We start from the raw sequence: 22,309 nt of genomic DNA, 5'->3' as shown, positions 1-22,309 counted from the left end.
ATGCGCCGAAGTACAAAAGATTATTTCTCGAATTCCTGGCAAGATGATTCCACCCACTCATGTATATATATATATATACAGGCACTTATATTATACCGCCGTACGTACACTAAACAGTTGTGAAAGTACGAAAAGAATTCGCAAAGTTCGTTCCTCGGAGACTGCGGCAACAACGAACAACGTCGGAACATCCGTGCACGTGTGACGTGTGTACCCAGATCCCGTAAGTTGCCTCGCATAAACGTTTACGTATACCTTTATACGTTTCTCGTCCGATTATTCGCCGCCGCCGTTACCATTATTGTTATTATTATGGTCATACGTCGCTCACTCTTTTGTCACAACCAATTGTGTTCAAAACACTCGAGTACGCAGCACGTTTCGCCCGGTTTAGGCGAACGCGAAACATCGAGAGTAAAAACCATTATTTCGATTGGCGGTACCGACTGATGATACACCGCGGTTCAGCAATAAAGATAGATAATTAAATAGAGTTCTGCGTAAAGCAAAACGGTTTTAAAAATAAAATACACATTTCGCGAAATCAATTTATGACATTTTTACATACACGTTATGTTATATTTTATAAAAAATTTTTTTCCCGACTGGAAATTTACCCAAGTTTTAAACCGATAAGAAATGTATATTACGTATTTGATATCGATCTAAATTAATAACTTTAAATTCCAGACCAAGTGTATCCTTTATAGGATAGTTACAATTTACGTACTCCCCTACCCTTAATCACATATACCATTACCTCGTGGAATAATAAAAAAAATATAAATGTGAGTACGTAAATTTGACACGATCCCGGACGTCCACCATTAACCTGCGGCTGATCCGAGTCAGACCGATCTGGCAATCCCCCCCCCCCTATCTCGTACACCACTCAGAAGAGAGGACAGCAGCTGGAACCGGTGATAACGTGTACCCTTTGGGGACTCCGCCGCAAGCTTTCGTTGGGACCGCCCGTGCATCGGACATTTTCATCCGATCGAATATCAAACAGGCGCGAACCTCTCGACAACGATTGCGTCAAATTGTCTTCCAACAACCCTTTGAGTTGTTCATTGATGGATCCAATAACTGTTCGAAAGACACCACATCACTACTAACCAATCGTTTCGACTAGCGGCCACCGCGAGCGGTCGGCAGCCGGCCGTGTCAAATTACTATACGATTCGTAAAATTATGTTTGACAAACGAACAGTGTGTCAGGTCATAATACTTTTCTGTATTTTTGTTATATTTCGTTGTTTCATTAAACGTCGTAATACGTACTCGTTATCGGAAAACAATTGATTTGTGGTTAAGCTCTTCGAATATTGTAAAACTGTATAACGCCTAATGTTTGGTAACAATACGAATATCAAAGAACTTTCACTCGTAAAATTATATAAATGCTTATGTACAACTTATGTTCATTCATATTAAAATTTGCTAAAAAAATGTTTTAGTGCCTACTTGTTAAAAGTTTTTAGTATGTACCGATTAAAATTAATTTACTTTTATCCTTATTTCAGTAAAAATCCCATAAATAATATATATGTATATAAAATAAATTTAATATTGAAAATTTTTAAATACATTTTTTCCCACATTTTTCTGGTTCGCTTTGATAATTTAGATAGTGGATTTATGTAGAAGATTAGTTTAAACGAATATATTCTTCACAATTATAGTATATAATTTATATATTAAGTATTATGCTTTTATTTGTCAACAACTTAATTTCAATGTTTTTAAAATACAACATCGTACTTTGTCATTATTATTAAATCGTTAACTTTAATTATTTATAAATGCATTAAAATAAAACATTGCTAAATTATATAAAGAAAATCTTAATAGAGTACCATCATGAAATCAATAAATATTAATGTTAAATCATTTAATTAATGGTAATTATTTTTATCATTTTGCAAAATATTCAAAAATCAAATATCTTCCAATATTGAACAACTTTTAAAACCATTTAATATTTTTGGATGGATCAATACTGAGAAATACCTACTGTTATCGGTAAAAATGTCCCATTTTCCATTTTTAAAATTTTATGATAAAGTACTTTATTAATATCTTTTGACTTTCAAACGGCTACTTTTATTAAAAAAGTATTTTATGAGAAAAAACACATCGGCATGTAATTAATAACTTATTCACTTTATTGGAATTCCAAAATTAAAATCATAGAAACTATGAGTCATATTAAAATTGATCAAATCATCTATAATTTTCAAACATAACTGATAATAAACATTGATAAATATTTATTATAGGTAGTATTGTTTAATTTTCTGGTTATTTTGTAGAAAAAGTCATCAGGTTCAAGATAAATCTAGATTACTGATTAAATTGAGGAACACTGGCCCAAAAAAATTAAACACATTCGTAGATACAAAATGTAAATTATATAAATATGAACTATAATAGGTTCGTAAAATATGTATTTCTGACTTCAGGACTACGAAAAAATGTTTCGATTTTTTACATATGATAAAAAGTAATTATACGTCAAATTTTCACACAGTCATGAAAAAGATATCTATTCTTTCTTGATTATGTTTTTACTCTCTATATTATTGTTTCTTTTATTTCTTCTTCATTTATAATACCTACGAGGTATCTTTCATTGTAAAAGGAAAAATTTTATTAATCCTTGAGAGTTTTAAATAATTCATATTTCTAATTATTATATAATATTCAAACAAAAAAGGATGAAACTCCTAGATCGGATAGTAAATGGAAATTCGTTGAAATATCTGATTTTATTAAAATATAACTTTGTAAGTCTTATAGTATATTTTTCCAACATTCCAGTAGGTTTTTTTTTAATTTAAATTTTTCCCCATTATTCAGAAAACTGTCGAGGAATTTAAAAAAAAATGCTCTTAGCTAAAGTATCAACTAGAATCCATTTATTATATATTTATTTTTATTCGATGATAATCATAGCAATCCTTCTGTTCTAAATTGTATACACAGATAAAAATAAAATAAATAAAAAGCATCAATACATAATACATTTCTCGTTTCACTCAGAGTCTTAAAAAAACCTTAATATCAATTTTAATAATCGTTTATTATAATAATAAGTTTAAAAATTATAATATCAAGAGAAGTTTATAATCTTTAAAATTTACAAAAGAAAATTAAAAGTCTGAATAAAAATACACAAACTAGTAATCCATTTAATTTATTTAATAAATACAATTAAACTATTTGACGATAAATAATAAAACGATGAAAATAATTTTATATTAAAATCATGAATATAAAATACAAGTGCATTACGTAATCAAGTTCAATGATTTTATTTTTTATGATACATTTTGGTCTTATTAAACGTATTGTTGTTTATTTTTCTAGAACTTTACTCGGATTTACTAGTATTTTGATTACGAGCATGATATTATGAACTATAATGTATATTATTTAAATGATGCCATGATTAAGCATATTATAATAATGTTTTGTGCCTTATCGTATTAGCTATAATTAGTTGTATAAAAATAATACAGTTAAAAATAATAACAGTAATATATAATAAAAAATGTATTAAGACGGGATTTAACATTAACTTTAAAAATTAACTGTAAACATTTAAGGTATAGAATCTCTCTTTATCTAGACTAAAACATGTTTTATATTCAATTCGTTTATCATCACCGTATTTTCCATTTGATATTTGAATGTTCCTAAATCAATACTCCAAATTCGGTTACGTATTTTTGTGTATGACATAATATAAAATAATATAAATATTAATAAATAATGTTATTCTTTCACTATATACAAATATTATTTGTAAAAAGGGCTTCTGTCCATATAATTATAAAAATTAAATTAAATAAAATATTATAAAGTAGTTTGTCGATCTAAATGGTTTTATTATACTTCAAATTTCCTATTTAAAACAATCTTAAGAGCTCTGTTTTGCAAACCTTCATTTGTGTTTGTAGTTTTATATTTTTAGAACTAGTATCCACTAGCGTATATACCTCTACACTATTTTTGCCGCTCATGGATAACATGATTGATAAAAATAATAAATAATAAATTCTATCAAATACTTCGTAATTTTATATAATCGAAACGAACCTTTTTTCAATAGTTTGCCAACATTAAAGAAAATACTTTTGTGGACTTTGTTTTCTTTATTTTCCACATCATTTTACTTTTCTTAATTTGGTGCTCATATTTCCCTTGTACTTGGTAAATTTTATCTTTTTTTCCCTTAAATACAAGCTGAAGCTTAATATTCATTAATTGTATCCATATAACTAAATATATATATAACTATAACTATTATCTTTTGATATATTTGAACAAATTTAACACTATTTAATTTTCTTTTCTTTTTGTAACTAAAATAATTTAGTTTTGTATAAACCTACGTAAAAAAAAATGTGAAACTACATACTTTACTTTTTAAAATTATAGTCTCTAAAAAATTTTTTTGGTTTTTGTTTATTAATTAATGCCTACCCAAATAAATATTTTTTTTAAAGTGTTAAATGCCAAGACAGTTTTATTTTAATCACCTTATTCGGTTAATTTATATAATGATTTGATAAAAATAACTATTATTTATCATAGAAAATTATAAGAATAATAATATAGTTGTTCCATTATTTATTAATTATAAATGATATTAATGATTTAATATGCAATATTTATTCTTAATCTCAGTACTCTTATAAAAAATCCTCAGAGAGCGATTTCTCACAATATCTCACGATTCACTTAAAATTATACTGTTATTGAATATTCATTTTAAGTTTTATTAATATATGTAAATGTTAGTTTCGATACATCAGCCAACTTGAACTGCGTGAGTGGATACATAAAGTTTACTTTGAACGAAGTGGGTAATACAACACACAATAACACCTATTAAGATTAATATGTATTTAATTTATACATGTATACGTATATAAACTTATAGCACCGGCATATGCCTATCCACATGTACTACGTTGATCACGGTAGTATATCTGCATTTATGAAAATGACTCTCGTGTATGTATTTAATATATTCCCTGTGCTCGGTGAAAGAAAAAACTTCTTGCAAACTACTTTATCTCATAGACTATAATAACTCTACCGAGATATTCTGACAAACGATCAATTTATACAATTACTAAACAAGATAAAGCAATTTTAGTCGGTGAACACATACATGATCCGTTATCAGATTTGCGTAATCTCTATAAATAAAAATTTAAATATTTGTATAGAACATTTTTACAGACCGAAGTTTGTATTGAATATATTGTAGCTGCAATAATATGCGAGATAATAATAAAACACGTAAAACTCGTACACAATTATGGGTAAAATAAATAATGTGAGAAATGCTCGTTGGATATTCTATTATTTCCCTTGGTTCCCGGAATTTAATAAAAAATTAAAAGCATATTTATTCAGCTGCAAACGCGTGGAATTCGTCCCGGGCTCCAATAATAGAACATACTCGTATACTGTATTTATGATACACGAGTATAAATACGGCATATACCTCGTACATACACATACATTACTTGCATGGTATGCGCGTGTATTAATCGAATTTATTTAGTGATATATGATATATATTTAGTTTCAAAGGGTGGACATTCGATTATTAAAATTTATAATATTCGACGAAAGTGCTGAAATGATAATAACATTGATGCACGGGTATCGATTTTGTTTGAAATAAATATACTTGTATTTGTAAAATAAATTATCAAAGGGAAGTTTTTGCGTCACAGTCATATAGTGTACAATATTGTTGTTGCAACGGTTTTACAGGTTATGAGCCGCGTAAGAATTTAATTATTATTCGCGTACTATCACACAATATCGCAAAACTTGAAACACGGAATACAAATACAGACCGTGTACATTTAAACCATACAAACTACAAACAACTCATTCAAGTTTAGCAAGAATGGGAAAAATCTATAATCAAAACTACAACATCGATCGCATATCATTTTATAAGGTGGATAAATGTACGGTTGAGTTATCATTATCTTTCATGCTTACTCAATGGAACTCTGTGCGCAAATATTAAACTATAATCAATATGGATATTACGAGAAGAAATTTTAAAACGTCATTAACAAAATCAAACTATTGCCGAAATAAAATCGTAAAGCATAAGTCGAGTTTGCATAGAGACAATATTAAAAACATTTACGCAGCTTTTGGGAATTAGTTTTAATTAATCGGAATCTCGATAATGCGTAATTTTTAAAAAAATGTAGGTATACTCGTATGGCCCAACTAACATTATTAAACAACGATTAAACACATTTTCAATTTTGTAGCCATTGTCAACATTTGAAATTAAACTACATTTTTATATTGGTGTACCCAAACGAATACGTTGAATTAGTTTTTACCACTAACCGGTCGTAAGATCGAACATTATTTTAAATCTTAAATCGCAGCGGTTATAAAAATATCGTATTACTCGTGGTTGTAGAGTGGCTTAAGCGATATATACAAACGAATAATATTACAACATTTCTATTTAGTTGTTAAAATGTTTGCCCGACGCAATAAAAATGAAAAAACCGTATAATAAGACTTGCCCGTATAAAAAATAAAAACAACAATAAAATATTCGCAACGATCCGGACGCGATTAAAATTTGAATATATTAAATTATACATACACGTATAATGCATACACAAAGTATGCAATAATATGTGTTTAAGGGACTGGCGTTTTTAATGAGACTTTTACGAGGGGAAGAAAGAAGATGAGGAGGAAAAAAAAGAAACGATACCAGAGCACGACAATAAGATAAGATCGGTAGGACGACGAGAGACGGATGAAGTGTTGGTCGTCAAAGGGCTCGGCAACGAAGAACAGTAAAATTAATATATATATATATATATATATACTTATTTATAAAAAAACGTATAATATGTGAAGGACGAAATGGTGTGGAAAAAACACGTAGACGTGCCCGTAGCTCGCAGTACGCACAAGGAGTCACGACGCGAGACCGTCCACCGTCGCGGTGTCAAGTGACGCGTGATCTACGAGACGTTTATATACCTAGTCCTGGGATGAAGAGAACGCCGCTGGGGCCAGGGACGTGTGCGGAGACGACACGTGCGCTGCCATCAAATTGGGCAGAACATATCCTCCCACGAAACCAGCATCCCCTTCTCGCATCCCTGCCTAAAACGCGTCGTGTCGAAACTACGAGAGACATATTTCATGTATTATTATTATTATTATTATTATTATTATTTAAATGAACGAAAAAAATCGAAAAATCTACTCACTGTTAAACATCGTCGTACACGTGACACACGAAGTATACGAACAACATAAATAATACATAAACGTAGTACAAATGTATGTACGTATATTCTACGCGCCGTACGTGTTTGGAGGCTTAAGGTATGACGAAACATTTTCGTGGCACGAACATCAATGTTCCAATCGAGTTTATTTTTTTCACATCGTGCTCTCCGTGACATATGATAACGGTACACTATTCCGAGGATGGATTTGCATAAAGCCTTTGACAAACATTTTTTTTTTTTTTTTTAATACGCAGCGTTCGAGATTTTCGATATTACTGAAATTGACTGCAGACGTTAGATGTGTAGCAACTGGGTACTAATCTTTTTTTCCGAATTCACTGGCGGTTTCGTGCAAATTGTTCTTACATTTTTTCACCAATTTTCGCTTATTAGCATGTGCAGCGGTTACATTAGAATATTTTTACGATTGATGCAATGTTTTTTTTCTTTTCAACTTCAGAATGTTGAAGTCGTACACCTAAGTCACGTAAACGGTTATTTAACAGTGATAAATAGACGTCACGCTTTTTTCTGCACGTGCGTCCGCTAAAAGTGTACACGAATGCACGTGTTAAATGTCCTTAAAATGTGTCTCCACTCGTCCGTTCAAAAAAGATCTTTTCAAGTCGAAATTCATCACCCCAAAAAGACTTCAAATGCCTGTTATTATACAGTACCGACGACTGAAAACTATAATGCTCTTCGCACTGTTATCGTTTTACAATTAAAAACACAATGTATTTAAAATACATTACGACCGCAATAATGTTTATACAGTGTTCGCAAGACCATTCCCGGTCGACCACCTTTAGCGCAGATATAATTTCTCATTCCCTTCGTCCACCGGGTCATACGTATGTAATGGTAATTTAAACACGCGCGCACTTGTATAGTACATGCGAATACATTATGAATTATTATACATACGAGTAGCGTACACGGTCGTGTGGTCTTTACGCGCGTAAGAGATTCTCATGCGTGCCTAGTGTGCGCCACATGAAAAACAAATCCTCCTTTCTAGCCTATAGCCTAATCGGTACTGAACCACGGATAAAAAAAGGTTTGCGTTACTTCTCATAAATAACGCATATCGCTGTGCTGTTTTTTATTTTATAAGGACTACTGTACGTCCTGTCTGTTGTGGATTTGATCGCGTGACACCGTGGTCGTCGTACTGAACCACTCCGCGTGTTGGTCATTGATGAACCAATTGAGCCCTAACACTTAGAAATAAGAAAATACATATTACATGTATACTAATTGAGTTCGGAACGATATCAAAAATACGATGGGTACAACTTTCGTAATTATTTTAGAATACCAAAAATGGATTTATTTCTTTGATTCTAAAACTACTTTGGTATTGCTAATTTTAAAAGGGAGTTTTGTTTTTATGTGGCAAAACTTCAATCTCCTACACAAATTAAAATTTACCGGTCCCATTTAAAATAAATAACAGACAAATATATAAACATTAAATCCAAACCTTGGAATCAAGACAGTATCAGTTCTTGAATCTGAGCCGATCGTAGAGAATCAAAATTTGAGAACGTACAAATCTAATCAAAATATGAACCATTATAAAACATTAAAATAAGAAGATCAAAACGGCCAAACAATATAAACGATTTATGGAAACATTTTATGTAAAATATTTTATATTTGATCGAATTGCAAATATTGAAATAATAACATTGACATTGTTATACATAATAGAGAAGAAATATTTTTACCGTATCAATATTGCCAGCGATGATTTCTTCACAAACCATTTCAAATAGTATTGGCCATGCGAAAATTCGTATTTCGGCGGAAATTTCAATATTTTATAAAGCAAATGTAATATAATAATATGTACTATTGAATTTATTCGATTGTGCTTGTAAAACACGTTTATTAGAAACTAAAAGCAGCCGCGTAACACATTACGCCTTCCGGTGGAAACAGTTGTTCCTCGAAGAATTTTCTGTCCTCCTGATTTGCGTCACTCATCGTAGACGGTTTGCGCACGTCAGACGTCGATTTTCGCATACACTGTTCCGGCTGATCGTCCAATAGGTCGGCGAACACGACAGGTGGTAAGATGATGCGTAGAGGTTTTATCGTTTCTGGGGGCACCGACGTAAACGGTTCTGTCAATCCGAAAGATCCGCTTAGCGTGGCCACCAGGTACTTAATGTAGTGCAAACGTTCCAGCTGACCTAAGTCGTCGTCCATCTCATCAAGTCTGTCAATCCATTTCGACACCTTTTTACGATCTCTGCTGTCTGAAAGGAGGTTAAAGCGCGTAACTCTATTACATTTTATGATAGTCACTAGACATTTCCATTGAAAACCTTTTTGTAATATAGAACGGATATAGTTTTCACTGCGTTAAGGAGGTAGAAAAATATAAAAATAAACTCTGCACGGTAGGTTTTCAATCGTAGCAAAGCTGGCCCGTGCACGGGCAGCATGAGACAATGTGTTTAATGTAAAATAATACGAGAGAGCACGAGGGACAAATATAGGTCACCAATCGAATCATGATTTATCGGGCATGCGTACAGATAGGTACTCAAGTACACCGTGTGCTAATATTATTTTGTTCTGTAAGAATTCCGAACGAAATGAAAATAAGTGATGAAATACGAGTTCGATTCGATATCTTCAAATTAAATAAGTAATATTGAATGTGAGAACATGCGCGCGGATCCAGCCTATGTTAACGGGAGTGACGGATTATAAATGTGTACACATATTTACTATTTTGTTACGTACAACAGTACTTAATGCAATAATTCCTGATTAATTATAATGAATACATTTTTTCATAAACCGCATTGAACGTCATTATTGAATTATTTTGAATTTAAAATTTACCATTTTCTTATGAAAATATGTATAAAAAAAATATACCGTGGTCATTTTTAACTGCGACGTACATTAAAAAATGGTAAATTAGGTAGGTTGTAGGTATACGTAATACGTGTGTATCGACCGTTGTCGAGTTTCGAACTGCTGACAGAATTATCTTTATTTTATGGTCGAAAGTCAACTCAACAATTTTAATATTTTTTTAATATTATGCTGGTAGCAATGAACGAATAACTAATAAATTAGATATATTTCAGATAGTTGAATATGGAAGATATTTGTAGATATTTCGGGACAAAACCTTATGAATGGCAAGCAGTTGATAGCCGTCGTCACACAGTCGGTGCAAACAATAATATTGTTATAAATAAGGTTTCCAGATTTTGAAATCCCTAAACCGGGACATCATATTGAACAACCCTTTTTTTATTAATTTAAAGTTCATATGGAAATAAAAATAAGTATATCATTTTGTAATTTAAATTTTATTAACTAATACAAATATACATTAATATAACCATGCCGATTAAATAGTCATAATATAATGATATAAAGTACAATATTATTTTACGTTTTGTTATTAAATAATACAATATTAAATTTTATTTTCTCTCAGCTTCTATTCACGTGGACAGACTGAATGCATTTTGAACTTATTTTAATCATAGCGCCGTAAGGAAACTATGGTTAGCCATTGTGACATATCATTTCCGGTAATAAATTTGTATTTTACTACATAAGGAGCGTAGAAATCAACGCTTTAAATAATCCAATACGAGTAATTAAGAGTGCCTAAACATGGACGTTTCCGAAATGTCAACTATACTCAATTAACGAGGTTTAACAAGGTTGTAACAGCTTAACATATTCTTTAATGATAAATTATTTTCGTTCGCATAAAATGTTTACGATAAATACATTTTACGGACAACTGACAATTATTCGATAGCCGAATACACGATATCATAATTAAGACTCTGCCATTATCCGATACCCAGCATTACACTGAATTTTTTCCCTCAACCCTTACCTGGTACTCGGTATAGTACTCAATTGTTTACCCAGCCAACACCCGGTACCCAGTCAATTAATACATTTTTACTCAACCCCTACTCAGTAACCGGCTAACAATCTGATCATGCGAGTAGATATATGCACACCCATTAATTTAACAAAGAAAAATCATAAGTCTTAAACAATTATTTGTTTGGTACATTTAGGATTAACGAACCAATTTACAATAGTTGGTTGTAACCGTGAATAAATTGTGTTTTGTTCTATGAATTAGAAAAAAAAAAATCTGTACTTATTAATATATACATATTATTACAATCAAAGCACATTGTCGCCCATCAGTTAACAATTATGACGCGAGAACACTCGTTTATAATTGAGAATTTATCAATAACTTAATTTTTTTTTAATTCAATCATTACTATAAAATATGAATCCAATCGACGATGATGATGAAACGCAATGTAATTCCTTTCATTTAGTTTTTAATCAATATAAATTAGTTGTTCCAGTTATCCGAAAGTTACTCGATAACAGAGTACTTGATTTCATATAGACGATACGGCCCTAACACGGTAGGTACCCGGTATAACACTGAAGTTTACTTGGTCCTTACCAGGCACTCGGTGTAATATTGCTTTCTCATATAATATTAGTTTATTTTAATATGATTTTTGGAATCTTATGGAATCGATAAACAAATACATTAGTACGAAATACTTCAGTTGCTCACCTATTAAGTACATCATCGTTTTTGCCGTTTCACGGTAATCGATGTATTGTTCATGGGTGTATGTCAAATCACAGGGTGATATAATTAAATCGCTGATATCGATATCTGGTGTAGAAGAGATTTTTTCTAGATATGAAGCACTAGATGGGTTGTTTGATCCGTCGGTGACTTTAGGAGCATCGTTGGTTGCACCGTTTTCCGCATTGATCATCTGATCATTTTTCGATTTGGTTGCCATATTCAGTTGGAGCTTTGAAAATAATTACTTTAAACAGTTTGTTACAGCTGTCGAATTAGATTGTTTACAATGTATTTAGGTAGTCAGCAAAACAATCTTTTGAACTAATTACGCTGGCTGAAATCCAAATTATATTCGCATGATTGAATGCGATTATTTTATTCTGTCGTTTAAATTACTGCGTAAATATGATATGAAATTAAAGATGAAAGTCTGCCGCGCACAAGTAAAATGATCCTAAAATCGGCATAAAATATATTGACCCAACTACAAAACATTTATTAATCCACAGAAATATTCCGTACTATATTATTTTACTTAGATGTATGTTTTTTTAAAGCGTTTTTTAACACGAGCCTGCAGGATATTTACTATTAAGTAAGAGTCACGGGAGGGTTTAAGAGGATGGCTAAAGGGGCATTACCCCCCCCCTTTAGGACTAAGCTATTTATTTTACAAAGCAAAGTATTATTATATATTAATAATTATAATAAAATATCGTCAATGGTCATTGATGAATATGGTACCTATTTTATATATTTTTTTTATAAATAGGTACATAGCTCATTTTTGTTTTTAATTATATGTATATATATGTATATAATTGATACCAATAATGTAACTTAATAATTTAAACTTTGTCATTATTGTGAAAAAAATGACTTAATTATGAGAGACTTAAAAACATATTCTGTAATTAAAAATTTTATATAGATTTAAAAAACCAACTAACTAAATTATTAAACCTCTATTAGCCCCTCCCTTGGTAAGTGATAAAACCCGCACCTGGTAAGAGTCAAATCTATAGATCTCTTTCTCTACGTTTCCAAAAATTTTTCCTGTACACTTGAAAACACACAGAAAATATCCAATATTTACAATTTGTCTCGGTCGCTTATACTGTTCAAATACGTGAATTTAGGTGAAAAAGAGCAAACGCATGAAAACATGGGGAAGGAAATCTGTTAAATGACGTTTTATGGAATATATATATATATATATATATATATATATATATATAATATAATATAATATAATATAATATAATATAATATAATATAATAATTATAATATATTATAATATGAAACAAGCTTAAACCCAGTAAGAATTGACATTGCATAAAGTGAAATGAAAATAATAAATATTCCAAGCAAATGTGACATGTATGCGTATAGAAACGAGTGCGTTTTAAATTTTGTGCATTATGGTGGACGATTATGTGTGCACTAAAATTGTAACTCTGACAGTTGGACGAAAGAACAGTCAGTGATTTTATTCATTCTAATACAGTCTTAGACAATGACCAAAACTTAATCATAAATCGTACATAATATAATGTAAATATTTCATCTAGACGTATACGTTTTTTTACAATGTATATGGATATAGTTCAATAAAACTGTAAATGCAATTCTCTAAGCATACTCATATTTTATTAAAAAGTTTTGAATGAGCTGAAATCAGTGATCTTTCGTAGTTATTTTATACGGTAAAATCAAATTTTATTGTTGAAGATTGATACATTTATTGTTAATAAAAAAAAAAAGAGGAAAGAAATAATCCAGACGACGAGAGTACAAAAATTTAGTTTTCAACGAGTTCAAAATCATTTTTCAAACCACTAACCAGCAACCGTTCTTTTGATTCCCCACACGAATAAATCACTTTTTTTTCTTCTAAAAACGCACTATTCCTCACAACAAACAATATTTCACACTATTCTCACAAGCAATTTATTATGTATGCAATCTGTAGCATGCTTGTATGCTGTGCAACGCGTTTAGGAGTAACCTTACAAATAGTTATAAATAAAATAATATTATCTAATTTTGAATGAGGTTAAAAAAATATTCGCTTCAAACATAATATGGGTAATAATACGCGTATAACTCTATTGTTGTTTAACAATCGTCCTAATTTTACACATAACTCATTTAACAGACTTGAAATTGGCGAATGGCAAATGGATTTTTGACCAACATTTTACTTTATTTTTATTATTCTTTTCATATATAAGAAAATCAATAAGCCACACGTCATGTCGGTATTACAGATAAACAACTCGAATATATGCGGTAGTATATGTTGGAAATAGCGACGGGTTGGCCCACCGGGATATCGGGATAATTCCCGATGGACCGGTAGTCGTATTCACTGGGCCGATGTACTTGGACCAAAAATTATTTTATAAAAATAATGTATTTAAAAATATTTTATTTAATTATAAGATTGTGATAAAAATAGTGTAAACAGGATGTAAAAAGTTATTTTGTTTAAATTGTTAAAATTGTTTGTTGTATTTCTCAAGTACATATATTTGCTAAGCCAACCGCACATTTTATATTTTCTAATGCACAATTAGTGTTCTACTGCACCTTACAATAAAGCATGGTTTTACTTCCCCAGAGTGTAATGGTGGCCTAACACACTCTCGTTTTTTTTAGTTGTATGTGTATATATATATATATATATGTATACATTAATACTTTTTTTGTTAACATTTAGAAAATACAGGAATAGATCTACCTAAATATATACCTAATTAAGGGAGTTTATCGATTCCACCAAATATTTGTATATATTGATTGCGCCAAATATTTATATATATATCGATTCCGCCCAAAGGCGTATTTGAGGGCAGTAGGCGAAAGGGGCATTGCTCATACGCTCATATTTTTTTAGTATAATACATTGATTTATTTAAAAAGTGTTATGTTTAAATAATTAAGAAAATAGTTTACTAGTCTATCATTATAATATGTTATCATTATAACAAGAATATATACTGTAGGTAATGAGCTGTAAATTATTTTTAAGTTTATATTGAAGAAAAACTAGTCTTAGCCCCCCCCCCATAGCCACAACTCAAATACGCTCTTGAAAGGAGACTTTTATAGAAAATTATTATTATTAAATGTTGGGCCAGTCATACGGTAATTTCCCGGGCTGAAATTGTTAGCGAATCCGCCGCTGGTTGGAAATACTATAGAAATCGTAGTAGAAAATATAATCAAATTGACCGACGATACTAATTATCACATTTTATTTCATTCAGTCATTCAAATCGTGGTTGACGGTGTATATACAGAGATATTTGGTACAGTTTTCCAAATACATTTACTATGTTTAAAAATAATATAACTTTTGCAAATGTATTTCACTTTTATTATAATTGCTTATAAAAAATATGATAAGATAAATTTTGATTGTTATCCAAAGGAAAGTATAGATCCAAGAGGAAGGGTATAAAGAAAGCATGCGCCCTTCCCAAATCCAAAAAAAAAATCATTTTCATATATGGTAACAAAAAAAAAAATTGATATTTTTTATCAATCATTTAAGAATTCTAAACTTTTCGTCAACAAATAAAATAAAATGAGCAATTTACATCGTACAGAATCGATTATAATTTCTTGAGCATACAAATCACACATCAATAATGTGATGTATTTTGTTCATTGTGTTATATCTTATATCAATCGACAATATTAAACAGTGTACTAAAATAAAAACTATTCAAACGTAATCTTTGTTAGGTATTGCAGGAAATCGTTGACCATCACACGTCGTCTCGGTCATTTTCGTGAAAAAAAAAATAATAGGTAGTTCTTAATTAGTAAATACTGAGATTAAAAATATAAATTTTACTTATGAGACAATAAATTATTTGTATCAAAATTATTATCCAATTCATATATAATTTCTCAACATTTTAGTTACATTGTTAATTACTATTGTAATAGCAGAGATAAGTTATTCCTCTTAAAGGCTGCTTAAAACTTGAAACTTGGTTAAGTGCAAAAATGGAAGAAGAACGAAAGGTTGGCTTTTATATTTATCCATAAGAACATTCAATTTACAATGAAAATGACATAATATAATTAACAGATTCAAAAAGAACGAAAACTTAAAGTTGTAATATAAAAATAAAATATAATATTACCGTAGTTATTACCGTAGTTTAATACTATAGTATATTATTATTTTACTCCTTTAATTGTTACAACATTTATATTAGTTTTTAAATCTAGAAATTACCATGCATATACCCTATTTATATATATATATATATGGGTACTCCTCCCTCCCGAAAAAACTTCTGTATCGCCCCTGTCCAAGGGTACAGCTTAAAATGTAAATAATAAATATTAAATATGATAAATACATTGTTATGTGATTGAGATTTTGTGATTTTGTGATTTTACCTATTTATAAAATCGTCAAAGAAAAATATTAACGAAAGTATATATATATATATATGTATAATATATGATATATTATTGCATATTCTTTAAGTTCGACGTCTAAAGATATCAAAAACAATAGATTGTTTGTAAAATCTCGTCAATAACATAATTTTTATGGTTTTTGAAAAACATTCTGTAATTGAGTCTACTTCTATTGATAATAATATTACAGTTAAGCGCATTATTAGTATCTATGCAAGATTTCTTAAAATGAATCCAAATAGTAATTATCACAGGGTTTGTAAAATTGTTAACATTAATGTTAAATATAAAAAAAAAACATTTAAAATTTATGTTAAATTCCAATCAATATATGTGCATGTTCATATACATTGACGATGTTATATCGTATGTTTACGGATATATAACTGCGATAAATACCATCGACCATATACAATTATTTTGACATAATTTCAACATTTAATTTTAAACTATCTCATATTAAAATTTCCATTAATTTTATCCTGTAAATTAATATGTGATGTTTGATGTATTGTAATATTTTAAGTATACATAGAATTATTAATAATACATTTAAAAAAAATCGTTAACTTAAAAAATATAAGATAATTATTTATAGCACTCGCAATTATTAATACATGCCAACACTTTATCTCTACTTTTTAACTATGCATTTTTAATCCTACTTAATTTATGATCGAATATAGTATAATTTAAGACTATGACTTCGATTAATTACTTTATGATATCGAATATAACAAAAAAAATATTATAAACTTAGCCTATAGGTGGATAACAAAGTAGATAAAAATCAAGCCATTAAATGATTAAATTTAGTTGGCTTTTAAGTTATATCTTATTTGTTAATATAATGTAAATTATTTTTATATAAATTAACTAAGAATAAAAGTCATTAAAAAAATATAAAAAAAAATTGATTCCGGTACCGGGAATCGAACCCGAGCCTCCTGGGTGAGAGCCAGGTATCCTAGCCACTAGACCATACCGGATGATGGCCTCAAGTAAAAAAAATATTATATTAAAGCCATATATGAATAGTATTTTTTTTATAATATTTTTATTGAAATGTTTAAAATATTAATATTATGCATGCAATACAATTTCTTTAAAACTAATTCTAAACAATAAAAAAACCTGTCTTAAATTAAAGTAAATATCAATCCCATCACAAATTATCTCGTTGATATTATTAGACTACCTAGTCAGAAATTTGTCAATAGAAAATTTTTAAAATCGAGAGTAGCTACCCAATCATATTTAATTAAAACTCTATACATAATAAATAAATAAAAAAAATTTCATTTTAACAAGGATTAGAACCCTTATAAATTTTTCAATTCCAGTTCCCGTTCGATTCCGGTTACAATACTAATTCTAAAATAACTAAAATGTCAGAGTTGGGTTCAAGAAAAAAATGAAATTTAGGTTTCGATTTTAAATTAACAAAAAATTAAATTTTGATTTCTTTTCTGTTCCCAAAAAAATGAAAAATAAAAGTATCAAGTTTTGATATTATATAAGAAAAGTGTTGTTCTTTTTCGGTTCTTAAATATTAATAATATATTAATAATTATATAATAAGAATAATAATAATATTATTACTAATAACAAAATATTAGTAGTGTTAATTATCATCAATTATGACGGTCAATACGAATTATTAACAAGATATCTAACCTACCATTAGCTTAGGACTAAGGAGATAACTACGAGTAAATAAGTAAAATATTTACTCATCACCGTAACTTAATGAAAAATCCAATTTTAAATAATCTTTTTTAATTTTTTATAATTTATACATTCATTGCTATGTATCATTTTTGAATTACCACTTGTTAGGTATATAAGTTTTCAGTATTTAAATATTTAAAATATTTACTATTTTATTTACTACTTTATTTTACTATTTTATTTTACCGCATACTTTATTTGTTTATTGATCTAGTTGCATTCGGAGGTTTCAGTAGATAGTACATAAGAAAGGCTCTTTAACTTCCATAGAATTTTATATTGATCACATTACTCTTTAAATATACATCCACAGTAAATATGTGCTTTACCTTAAAATAATCTGTAATATATGTATTAAAACATTTTAAAATACTTAATAATAATATTAACAGTTTAAAATCTTTCATTATGTATTGATGACTTATTCATAAAATCAATAATTGTAAAATACTTTTTTTATAATTAAATAATAATAAAAAAAAAAAACAATAATTTTTATAGTATTTTTTAGATTATTTATAATATGATTGTGTTATTGATGTGCTAGGAGGACTCATCATAATATAAAACAGGAAATAGGTGGCTAGACATTATGTAAACAGTAACAAGTAATAACACTATCAATAACAGAAATGGGTTAACCACTCATGCGTACATCAGATATCGATAGTCACAATCTTTCCTAGTTATTTATAAACATATTTTCAGAATTTCTCGGTATTATGGTAACTAGATGACTTATAGGTATATACTACGCAGTAAATAAATTGATTTTTATTTCTGTTGTAACTTCTATTATAATATTATTAATTGTAGAAAAATATTTTGTACTAAAACGTCTGCATTTTATTGGTAGGTACATGAATGATTATTTTTAAAAGTTATAAAACCTAATAATAATAGATCTACGTATTTTTTTTATTTCTTATATCTACTTATGATATATATAAATAAAAATAATAAAATTATAAAACAACCGAAATAAATGGTAAAAAATTTTAACAAAAAAGTATCGGTTCCGGTGAGGTTCTGGTACGCAATATTCAAAATATTCCGGTTCTAAAACCAATTATTTTCGGTACGGTTCCAGTCTCTGCTTTAAAATAACTAAATAAGATGGCATATGCTGCATTCATGTAGGTAAGACATTTTAAACTCTGGGAAGTTCCTGAAAGTTGCTTTTAAAGGAAATTAAACAGATTACCTGAACTTGGATATTTATAAATTCAAGAAACTTCGTGATAAACTAGTTAGAGAAGAAGTATCGTTTTTAACCAATTATCTTTATCTGATTTATCATAAAGTATAGGGTTTCTTGTTCCCATGATACATCTCTTAAACTTTTATACAATTAAGTAAGTTTTAATAAAATTTATATACCTCTAATATATAGGTCCTATACTAATAAAAATTAAATCATTTGCATATTAATATAGGTACCTATTCTTGAAAAAATGTATAAATATGTATTTAATAATAATTTAAAATACAGAGAATTATTGAAATAGTTAAATTTAATCGGTGCTAATTGATAACTAAAATTTTATAAATTAATCCTAATTAGTATTTCTAAAAATATTAAAATAAGAAGTACTAATAACTGAAAATATTTATCAGTACTTTCTTTAAAAGGTGCCACGATGACATAATTTAGGTATAAAGTTAAGTACAAAAGCATTATTCTTTGTAACACCAAATATTCTTAGTTATCGACTCACAATAGAGTTAAAACAGAAGTAGAGTTCCGCCAAAAAATTTTCAATCTCAGCAAAAATCTCTTACATTTTAAGCACACAATCTTCGAGTTTTCAAGTTATACTCAATATAGATAACACTTTTAATACTAATATTTTGCCCAGTAACACTCATTGAATTTTTTTATTTATTGTAAAAGAAAATAACTACCTAATACTTTTTTTAATTATTGCAAAAATGTGTCAGCATTCTTTTACAAGTGTAACATTTAATTAATTACGACACTTATATATTAAACTTATAATTAATATCATATGTTTTTATAATTATATAATTTAACTTAATTTCTAAAAAATAAAAAAAATGTTCCACTTAAAAATACTTTTTAGTAGTGATTAAAATGAATAGATGTTTGTAGAAATAAATTTTCCATTACATTGCTTTAATAGAATTTGAAAATTCAAACAAAATTTTTGCCTCTAGTTTTATCGAACTCTCGCAGACTCCGGTTATTTATGATATTGATGTCACACGGGATATACGTTCTACCTAAATTAGTATCATGTTCTATTACAGAAAATATTGAGTGTCTAAATCTTAATGTATATTATAATCAATAAAATGAATATCCACCAAAAACTATGTGTGTGAATGAAGTAGCTGAAAAGTCAACTTTTTGTCAAATGGGACTTTTTGTTCTATTAATTTATTGTAAATTACTTTTGAAAATATACGATGAACAGAAATATATATTTGATAAATTTCATTCGTTGAAAAACTTTTTTTTCAAATGTCGTTCGTAATAACGATTTAAAATATTTTACTTAAAGTTAAATTTTCTACTTAAAATAATGTTATATATGTATGTATGAATATGTTTTAACCTTGCTTTTAATTTTATTTATATCTATAAGTATATCATCGGTATTAATACGTTTGATATGTGTACCATCATTTATAAAATAAATAGTTGAAAAGTAATTTAATTAATAAATTGATTCACTGAGTTATAATTTACATGAAAATTAATCAGAATAATATAGAAACATATAAAGCTGCCTTAGTATTTTATAAAAAAAATAATTATCTGGCTATATTTACGTAGGAACATTATAGATTTGTCTGTTTATTTCAAAATACCATTTACATTACATTCTTATACTTAGGTATATTCTAAATTAATGTAATCAATTTTACCTTTACAGCTTATTAATAAAAAATAATAAATAGAATAAGTACAAAAAATCACTTTTATTTTCATTGAATATGGTTTATATTAATTTGTTTATGGAAACTATTGTTATTTATTTAACAATTAATATATTTTCAAAGCAATAAAAATATATATGAAATAAGTCATGAAATTAAAAATAAATGTACAAGTGTTTTCAGGTCCTAGTTTATTTTTATGTACCTACTTTAAGTATTAAAATTAATTTATCGACGTTGAATTCAATATTAACAACAAATCGAATATGCTGATAACATGTTTAGTATAACATTTTAAAATTTTGATGATTTCATTAATAATATTTTCAATGAATTGATATTTTAGAAGTAATAGATTATAAGGATTAAAAATAAAATAAAATTTAAACTATTTTCTAAAACCTTAGTGTACCTTACCTATAATTCTATATAAAGGAACGAAATATGCTATTTTAAAAATAAATGTAATCGAAAAATTCCCTGAAAATGACAGATTCACTAGACTAACTTCACCTATCCATTCCCCCTCTTCATTTCAGAGTCCTCACTCGATAAAATGTTTATTTTTTTACGGTCAACTTGGAGAGTAACAACAAATAAAAAATAAATAAATCTATAGACATTTTCAGTTCTTCTCTGGGATATGAAAATACATTTTTCCCTATATCATTTTACTTTTCAATGGCGGATTTATTTTATCTGCGTAAATTTCACTCAGAATGTTTCATTATATATTTTTATATTTTACCTTAAATTTAAAGAATTATAGTCATAAGTATTTAGACTTCAAAAGATATAAAACATAATGAATAACAAGATATAAGCTGTATGTACTTTTTTTTATCAATGCTTCCCTTTACTCACATGTAATAAATAAATAATTTTTTCAAGGTTTTAACAGCAATAATTATTAACCATAATACAGTTAAGTAAAGTTAAAATCCTAGATTTGTCAAAACTAGTTTTTACTAGTTAATACTAGTTTTCATAAATCAATATTGTCAAAATTTATATTGACTAATTAACCAGGACTTCAATATTGTTACTAGTTTTCAAATAGAATTTTGTACCTTACAAAAGTAAATCTACGTAACTAATAGAACTATATCATCCACATATGCTAAACAGTTTCTTCGCTAATTATTATTATTCTTCAGATAATTCATAAACATTCATATATTTTCATTCACCCGTCGAATTTAAATACTATTAACTTATATTTAATTATCTATAGTAGATTTATATATATATATATATATATATATATATATATATATATATATATAT

General features: G+C 28.1%; 1 protein-coding gene and 1 non-coding gene across 2 annotated transcripts in view; both read right to left on the bottom strand.

Moving 5' to 3' along the window:
* The window catches only part of LOC112693064, a 179,050-nt gene that overhangs the window by 88,353 nt on the left and 68,388 nt on the right, over nt 1-22,309 (bottom strand). The window lies entirely within an intron of this gene.
* Trnae-cuc lies at nt 17,305-17,376 on the bottom strand. Its single transcript has one exon. It is a non-coding gene; the product is annotated as a tRNA-Glu (tRNA).

Source organism: Sipha flava, unplaced genomic scaffold, assembly GCF_003268045.1.
Source record: "Sipha flava isolate LNK unplaced genomic scaffold, YSA_version1 80_pilon_pilon, whole genome shotgun sequence".
NCBI classification, from domain to species: Eukaryota; Metazoa; Arthropoda; class Insecta; order Hemiptera; family Aphididae; genus Sipha; species Sipha flava.
The sequence above is the reverse complement of the archived record's forward strand: the minus strand, read 5'-3'. Positions and strand labels throughout refer to the sequence as shown.